We start from the raw sequence: 9,919 nt of genomic DNA, 5'->3' as shown, positions 1-9,919 counted from the left end.
TGAACCCTCTTGAGTGTTAGTTGCAGGCATCATGACATTTTTCCTTACTTCCCAAGGACCAGCACATTTTCTCCACACTACAAATATCACATTCAGGACGTACAAACAGTGATGAACTTATTAAATATATGATCATATTTTCATTTTCACATTAGTCTTACTAGTTTGTGTGTTTGTGTGTGTGTGTGTGTGTGTGTGTGTGTTATTGTTTTCTCTAACCTAAAATTTAATCAAGGCACACACACATTACATTTAGTTGCCAAGTCTCTTTAATCTAGAATAGTTACCTGGCTTTTTTTTGTTTGTTTGTTTGTTTTGTTGTCTTTTAATGTATTAATATTTTGAAAGAGCAGTTATTTTATAGAATGTCCTTCAATTTGTATTGTGTGATAGTTTCTTTTTTTCTCTCTCTCTCTGATTTCAGAGATGAAGAGGGAGAGAGAGAGAGAAATTGATCTGCTGCCTCCTGCACACCCTGTACTGTGGACCGAGCCCATAACCTGGGCATGTGCCCTGACCAGGAATCGAACTGTGACCTTCTGGTTCATAGATCGATGCTCAACCACCGAGCCACTCCAGCTGGGCTGGAACCTCTCATCTTTTAGATTTGTCCAATTATTCCCCCATGTTACCATTTAAGTTTCTTTATCACCTGTATTTTTTGCAATGGTTGAAGTAAGATGTAAACATTTCATAGCTACAGGGTAATTATTTTTGGCGAGTATATTTTATAAGTTATACTATACTTTATATTGTATCACATCAATATTTAGTTGCCCTGGTATTAAATTATTACCTTACTGTTAAACTGAGAGGTAATTTCATTAATAGGTACACATTAAAATGTTTTACTACATTCACAAAACTCATGTTTACTTTTTACTCAAATTGATATTACCCTATAACTGTAAATGGGATTTTACTTATTTCAGTAACTATATAGACTACACCCTTAAATGTCAGAAAATTATAAGAGTAAAATATCAACACATTTAAAAAATTAGATTCTAAAACTGAATCTTATTGCCCCACCAATTTCACATCTAGAATTAGTCTACAGACACTTGGCAAGTTCATAAATATAATATAGAAGGATATTCAAGACATGGTATTTATAGTCACAAAAATGTAGAAACAACCTAGGGTTCATCAACTTAATATGGATCATTCGTAATTTAAACATTCAAAAACTCAGCCAGTATAAGGCAATTAAGGAAATCTCTGCCTATTTGTAGGCAAGAATTTTTAGTGAGAAAGGCAGCTTTCAGAACCCTATATATAGTGCATTTACATTTATGTTTTAAAATAAATTAACTGATTGATTAGAGAATATCTGAAAACATACTTCAAGATACTTTCACAAGAAAATGTTAGAGAATAACTTTGACAAAGATAAACATGGATTTCTTTGTTAAAAATAGTCAGTTTGAATAGATTTATTCAGGTTAAGACCTATTTCTGACTGTTCACATTTGTCTAAATTACTTTTCAAGTTTATATCTCATGAAGTCTCTATATCTAATACTCCTCAAAGTTTTAAGACTAAGAGACAGTCTTTTGCAGAGTTAAGTATTATTTATTCACTGTAAGAAAAGCAAACAGGATGTCCTAAGTTTACATCTGAGTGAGCCAACCCTAATGCATTCTCTGGCCAATCTATCTAACCACAAACATGACTTAGAAATTGAAGACTGACCAAAGACACCTGATCTTGTTACAGAAAAATTGAAGTCCTGAAATCAGAACACTTTATAGATCATAAAACTTGGATTCTACAAAAATAAAAATTACAACAACAACCATAACAAATACTGAGAATGATTCTCATGATAGAGGAAATAATCCAATCACCAGTACAAAACAAATTACACTTTCTTGAAGAAAAAAATTATATTGAATAGCTATCATCATTATCAACACAATGAAATTATTAGCACACTTTTGGCTAAAGGTTCTTATTTCTGATAAAACATCTACAGAGAGCATTCTTGCATATATCTATATCTATATCTATATCTATATCTATATCTATCTATCTATAGTACAACATGCTAATTTCACCAGAAATCTTTCTAAACAAAGCTGGGGCTGTGAGGTAAGCCCAGGTCCTGGGTGCCAGAGGGAAGCTGGTGCCAGCAGCTGGAGGAAGGCATACTATGGCATGAATTTTGTGCATCGGGCCCTTAGTATATGTATATGTGTGTTCATATGGCTTGTTTATTTTATTTTGAAGATTCCCAAACACTGTATCATATTAGGAGGCATATTATATTGAGAAACAACTGTTTATTTTCAGGAGAACACTTTCTGGTTTGTGCATTCTTATAAATGACACATATCATCCTACAGGAACTGCTGGCTCTTTCTATTTCCCAGGGGTGGTTTGCCCCCTCCTGTGGGGAAGCACTTAATGAGCCACTCCTGGAAGTGAAAGAGAACACACAAAGGACTCTGTCCTGCTGAGAGTTTCCACTGCTCTTGATTGGTTTTCCACACTGAATTCATTTCACCTTCAATTAAAGAAAGTGAGATTTCTGTCTTTGGTTCCTTTTGATTTTGATCATCTTCCCCAAACGAACTCAAGGCTTTGTCTCTGGTAAATGAATGTAAACAAAATGTTAACATTCATTCAAGTCAGGAACATGGGAGTAAACTTTTTTTTTAAAGTTATTCTTGAGATATTTGGTAAAACATACACCCATATTCAAATATTGCTGAACTAGAGGCCTGGTGCATGAAATTCATGCACTGGAGGGGGGTCCCTCAGCCTGGTCTGTCCCCTCTAATACTCTGGGGAGCCCTCGGGCGGGAGGAGACCCGACAATCAGGGGAAGATGATGCTCCAGCACAGCTCTGCTGCTGCCACTGCTGGCAGCTCAAGACTTGGCCAGCTTGGGTGGCCCTGGGAGGCTGAGCAGCCAACTTCCGAGGCTTGCCTGCACCTCGCTCGGGCTGGCCCTGAGTGGCTGAAGGCAGGTCAGGTCACACCGTTTGCCTGCCACCCCCCAGCTGGGCTGACAGGACTGGGCACCGCCATCTTGTGGCTCTGGGTGCCACCATCTTTGTGACAGTGCAATGGTCAATTTGCACATTCCCTCTTTATTAAATACTATTGTTTGTATAGATTAAAAATGAAACAACTAACTACTCAACCAACACAGCCATCTTCTTTGTTCATAGATATGCTTCTTGATTAGCAGCACACAAAACTGTATCCTCCTTTTATGTTACATTAATTCAACTGCACAGGCTCCGGTGCCCCCAAACTTCCCAGGGAACTTGATGTTCAAGAACACGATGATGACTCACACCACATCAAGGCACTTTCCCCCACGTTTTGCTATGCTTCTCACCTACTCAAGGTTTGGGCGTAGAATTGCAAAGTCACCCAAGTTCAGTCCATATTCATGTAAGCTCTCTGTGGTTTAGTTTAATGGAATTCACCTCCCTCTCCAATCTAATTTTAGCACAAAAACAAACACATTTCTACTCCAGCTAAAAGGAGGATAACATGCTTACACTTAGCTTATCTCTGTGGGCTATTTCATTGTATTCAATCATAAGGAAACTAGTCTTTGGGGGGACACATAGAACTTATGATGGAGTAATTAGCTCAATAAAATAAAAGGAATTTAATCCAATCTAGCGAACAAGAAGAACAATCACATTAAATGCAGTATGAGGCTACAGTGTGTGGCATATTATCCCAGCAATTGCAGGCCTCCTGGTACACCACAAAGCACATTCCAGTGAAGGCACTTTACTTAATGGCTCCAGTTAACTGATCTGCAGTTTGTGAAACAAACATCCCTACGTCGTTTCTCTGTTAGACCTCATAACAATCTATATATTTGCACTGACTTTCTTGTTGTCTTTCCTTTGAGAAACACATCAATTGGTTGCCTCTTGCACACACCCCAACCAAGGTACCTGCCCTTGATCGGAATTAAACCTGGGACCCTTCAGTCTGCAGGCCGACGTTCTATCCACTGAGCCAAACCGGTTTCGGCAGATTTTGAGACTTTAAACAATGTTGCAATAAATGTCTTTGTATGGATATAATTGCACATATGTGCAAGTACCTGGAGGATAACATCCTAGAAATGGAAATGCTGGATCAAAGAGTAAATGCTTTTAACATTTTAATGGATATCAGCAAATTTTCTTCCAAGACACTATACTGATTTATATTTCCATCAACAGTGTCTAGGGGCATCATTTTCCTTCACACTGGCCAACACAGTATTATCAGATATTGAGATCACTGCAACTTAGAGTTAAAAAATTATATCATAGATACTCCCATGTTCTTTTCTTTAGGTATAAAGGAGATTTAAAAAATTAATCCCACATTTTAAGAACACTTGTATTTTAACTTCTATGATTTGTCAGAAACGCTAACATATTTTTACTACTTTCTACTCTAAATTTGTCTTCACATTTTCTTCACTTTCCCACCTCACTGGCTTTGCATTTGCAATTTTCTCTTCTTGAATTGCCTTCTTCAGTATTTCCTTAAGTCTTAAATTGGAATTTTGACTCTATATGCACAGCATATCTCCAGGTGGTGGTTGAGTAAAAGAAACTGGTATTAGGGCCTATTTCTATTTTTATAAAATGACTTTAGGAGAGAGGGGGTGGGGGAGGAGAGAGAGAGAGACAGAGAGGGAGGGAGGGAGGGAGGGAGGGAGAGAGAGAGAGAGAGAGAGAGAGAGAGAGAGAGAGAGAGAGAGAGATTTGTTGTTCCACTTGTTTATGCATTCATTGCTTGATTCTTGTATGTACCTTGACCAGAGATGGAACCTGCAACCTTGGTGAATTGGGACAGTGCTCTAACCACTGGGCTCCCCAATCAGGGCCAAGGGATGATTTCTATTCACCCAGAAGAACTGTAGCGGTAAGTAAGTACCTTTTGTACTTTTGAATATCATACAAATCTTACATGCCAGCAGAGACACACAGTAATACACACATAGGAATAATTTGCATCCTTGTCTTTTAAGGTATAACTTGAATTTTAAGCTGACAGTTACTTAGCATTAGTAATATTCATGAACATTACCTGTAAATACATATAGAATATAAAACATTTTTATAGAAAAATAAAAGTATTTTTTCTGTAGCTTGATATCTTCATGATTGGGATTCTGTATCTGATTATTCCTTAAATTCCGTCAACATGCCTAGCACATTCTTTAATCAATGTAGGTACTTAAAAGCTGTATAATTCATTCCACAAACATTTACTGAGCTGCTGTGCTGGAAAAGTATCTTGGTAATCACTGGCAATAGAATTTACAGTCACAATCCTTGCCCTTAGAGATTCCAGTTAATGATGAAGATAAACACGGAGATAAATAACTTTAATAGGTTCAAACTGAGACATACGAAGAAGGGGAAGTGATTATCTATCTGAGCATTTTTTAAAGATTGAGTCAAGTAGCACCTTCTCAGGATGATTTTAGTTGATCACCAGAAACATTTTTTATTAGATAATGATTTATTGCAGGAAATATATTACAAAAACTAATAATTTCATGGATATTAATTTAGTATGAGGTTACAGTAGACATTTAATTTTAACAAGTCAATCATTGTAAAGAAAAATAATGAGTAAATATGAGTTTAGAACTTTGCAATGCTAGTGACAGGGATGACTGAAGTTTGGCAAATGTCCATCTTTCAGATGTGATGGCAATGATAATTAAATGTTATAATTTGAGAGTTTTCCTTATATTAAGTATTACATTATATACTTCATGGTATCCATCTATTTACTAGTAGCAATTTCCCAAAGAGATGTGTATTTTCCTGAGGGTAAGAGAGGTTAATTAAAAGGGATGCACGACTCAAAAGTTAATTCCTTAATTGCAATACAATTGCATGACTAGGTGCCAAGTACTGAAGGAAATGACGGCCGAGATTTCTGACCTCATCAAGTTTTAATTTGAGTGGGGAAAACAAATACTAGATGGATGCACATGGTTTACGAGAGGTGGCAGGAAAGGGTAGGGTGTGCACTTAGGGCAGGAGAACAGCTGGGGGGAGAAGGTCAGAGAAGACTTCCTTCAGGATGTGTTCAGCTTTGCTTTAATGCAGAGGCCGTTAACTGGCACCACACAACGGAAACTTCCGGGGGAAGATCCGGAGAAGGGTATACAAGGCCAGTGTGGTTGGGTCCAGAGAACTTCCCAGTCCACAGTGATCGGAGAGGACCCACGTTTCCACAGTCCTGCCAAGAGCAGGTTGTCAAAATGTTGGATTTTTGCCAATTTTTGAGTAAGAAATAGTACCTCAAGATAGACTTAATTTCCATTACTCTGAACATCTTTTCATGAGTTTAAAAACTATTGACATTTCTCTTCCTATAAACTATCTATGGTATTCTTTACATATTTCCCTATTTTTACCCCATTTATTTAGAGAAAATTCTTAAAGATTAACTACATTTGTCTTTTGTCTGTGATGTGAGGTATATATTTGTTTTCTAACTTCCCATTTGTCTTCCATTTTTATTATTTTAAAATTTTGGTTATGAAGAAAGTTTCAATTATTTTTTAAGTCAAAGCAATCTGTATTTTTAGTGGTTTTTGAGTTTAATGTCATCTAAGGAATCTTTCACAATTTTATAAACATATTCTTCTATTTCCTTTTACTATTATTTTTGTGTCCGTTTTAAAGTGTAAATACATAATCATTGGAATTTATTGTGGTATAAAGTACAAGGTAGGAATACAGATTTTTTCCTAAAATATTTCCACTTGCTGCAACACCTTTTGTTGAATAATCTACCATTTCCCAATTCTGTACATAGACTTTCACTAGTAATACCATGTTTTATTATTGTTATATTGTCTCACCTTGTGGCAACCATTTACATATTCTTCTATTTTAAAATTTTTCTAGCCTTTTTTTCTATTCATTTATTTTTCAATAAGCACTTTGAAATCAGCTTTCTAATTTAACTTTTTTTAAAAACTATACATTTTATTGATATTTTACAGAGAGGAAGGAGGAGAGATAGAGAGCTAGAAACGTCAATGAGAGAGAAACATCAACCAGCTGCCTCTTGTACACCCCCTACTGGGGATGTGCCCGCAACCAAGGTATATGACCTTGACCGGAATTGAACCCGGGACCTTTCAGTCTGCAGACCAATGCTCTACCTCTGAGCCAAACCGGTTTCGGCTCTAATTTAACTTTTTAAATTAAAATTTGTACTGATACTTAGATGGAGTGAGCCATGGAACTATTTTAAGGAGAGAATTCTGGGCCAAAAAGGTAGAATGTGTCAGGGCATTGAGTGCGAGTGTCCCTCAGGCATTTAAAGAAGAGAAATGAAACTGGCACTACTTCAGCAGAGAATGAGAAGTTGAGTTAGGGGTGACAAGAGTTAATGGTGGTTATGGGAGTGGGACATGAGAGACCAGACATGTTGGTCTTTATAGGTCATTAAAAAGAATTTGGTGCCCTAGCTGGTTTGGCTCAGTGGATAGAGCATTAGCCTGCGGACTGAAAGGTCCCAGGTTCAATTTCAAGGCACAAGCCCAGGTTGTAGGCTCAATTCCCAGTAGGGGGAGTGCAGGAGGCAGTCAGTCAGTGATTATCTCTCATCATTGATGTTTCTATCTCTCTCCCTCTCCCTTCCTCTCTGAAATCAATAAAAAATATATCAAAAAGCCGAAACTGGTTTGGCTCAATGGATAGAGCGTCGGCTTGGGGACTGAAAGGTCCCAGGTTCGATTCCAGTCAAGGGCATGTACCTTGGTTGCGGGCATATCCCCAGTAGGGGGTGTGCAGGAGGCAGCTGATCGATGACACTCTCTCTCATCGATGTTTCTAGCTCTCTATCTCTCTCCCTTCCTCTCTGTACAAAATCAATAAAATATATTTAAAATATATATATATCAAAAAGAAAAAAAAAAAAGACTTTGGCTTTTAGTCTGAAGAAGTCACTGGAAGATTTAGGGCATATATAGAGCATAGAAGTCTCACATGCAAAAGCATTTTAATTTGGATATCTGCTAAATATCCAACTAGATAATATTTGGTTTTCTATCTGAAAGAGACATTCCAACATAAGTAGCTGGGGAAAGGGGAAAAGGAGGAGAGGAAAAGCATTGTGCATGCAAAGATATTTATTACAACACTCTTTGTTACACTGGGGGAAAAAAATGACAGCGACTGAAATGCACATTAATAAGGAAATAGTAACCCTGGCTGGTGTGGCTTTGTCCCACACCCCGAAAGGTCACTGGTTCGCTTCTCTGTCAGGGCATATGCCAGGTGCAGATTCAGTTCTGGACTGTATGGGAGGCAACCAATTGATGTTTCTTTCTCTCATCAATGTGTCTCATTCTCTCTCTCCATGTCTCCCTTCCTCTCTCAAATCAATTAAAAAATATTAAAAAATAATAAGGAAGCGGTTGTTTTAAAAATCTGCTGTATACATACTCTAGAACACTAAGAAGCAGTTACAGAAAAACCTAAAATGTTGCTTTCATCACTCAGAGTATAATTCAGGCATCTTTTCCATCCATCCTTCTATCTCCTGTTTAACAGTTAAATGATTCATAATTTATTTACTTATCCCCTATTGACATTGTCCCCTCTCTAACAGTGTTACAATAAATGTCTTGGGATTCATCTTCATGTTCCTGTCCAATGATTTTCACTGGGTAAGTCCTAGAAGTGGACTTGATATATCCCAACAATGCATTTAAACAGATTTTTCCAGGTTGCCTATAAAGAAATGGAATTCACACATACCAACTCCAAGCAAATATGAGAGTATCTGTTTCTCATAATCTTGGCAAAAAAAAAAGTGCTAAAATATTTGCACATGTAAAAAATCATCCTCTTCTTAATGCCTGAATTTGTATTCCATGCATTATTAGTGAAGGTAAATGCATGTTTATTGTCTACTTTTATCTTTGCCATTGTGAAATACCTTTTATTGTTCTTTTCTTTCTATTGGACTCTTTGTCTTTTATTGATCTGTTGGAGCTGTTTGATATTAAAACTATCAATACTTTGTCATAGATGTTGCATAACATTTTCCCTAGTTTGCCATTCATCTTTAGCTTTATGTAGTTTTAAATATTTCAATCTTTATTTTATTGTATCTAGGATTTATGGCATGCTTAGAAAAGCCTTTCTATTCCAAAATTATATAACCATTTTTTCTGCAGTCTCTTTCACAATGTTAGATTAATTTGTTTGCACTTGTGTCTCTAATCCATCTGGAATTTATTATTGAGTTTGAGGTAAAGATATGCATTTTGTTCCTAAAACCAGAGCCAACTGTCCCAAACTGTTTACTAAATAATTTATTGTCCATATCTCATGGGGAATCCCCACACTCTATTTTTCCTTTGGATATTTCTTATTGGCTCTTTTCACACATTTATTATTCTACTTATACTTTAGAACCATTTGTCGTACTCCAAGAAAATCTTGAAGGGACTTCATGGAATCACTTTAGAAATTAGGTAATAATTGGCATTTGTATAATATTAAGTGTTCCATTAGAAGCATAATGGCCTTCCTATATATAAGGTCTTAAAATAAACTTTATCACTAACTTTTCCATAGTCTTTCACGTTTCTTGTTAATCCTTAGGCATTTGATAAATTTGAAGATTTTTCTTTCTTTCAATAAATCAGATTTATTTTTCTCATTCAACTTATTTAGCTATTACTAATCTTTCATCTACAAAATACTATGCATGCACATGTGCACACATATACACTGACACACACAGCTGCCATGATACAAGTAATAACATGCCAAGATGTAGGTGTATACTAACTTTTAGATGCATCATTTTCATGTTTCTCAACTCAGTGGCTCAGTAATTACCTTTCTAGATATTTAACCAAGTGAAATTAATGCATGTGTCCACCAAAAAAATAATGTT

This window comes from Pipistrellus kuhlii, unplaced genomic scaffold (assembly GCF_014108245.1).
Source record: "Pipistrellus kuhlii isolate mPipKuh1 unplaced genomic scaffold, mPipKuh1.p scaffold_m20_p_3, whole genome shotgun sequence".
NCBI classification, from domain to species: Eukaryota; Metazoa; Chordata; class Mammalia; order Chiroptera; family Vespertilionidae; genus Pipistrellus; species Pipistrellus kuhlii.
Note: the sequence above shows the minus strand (reverse complement) of the source record.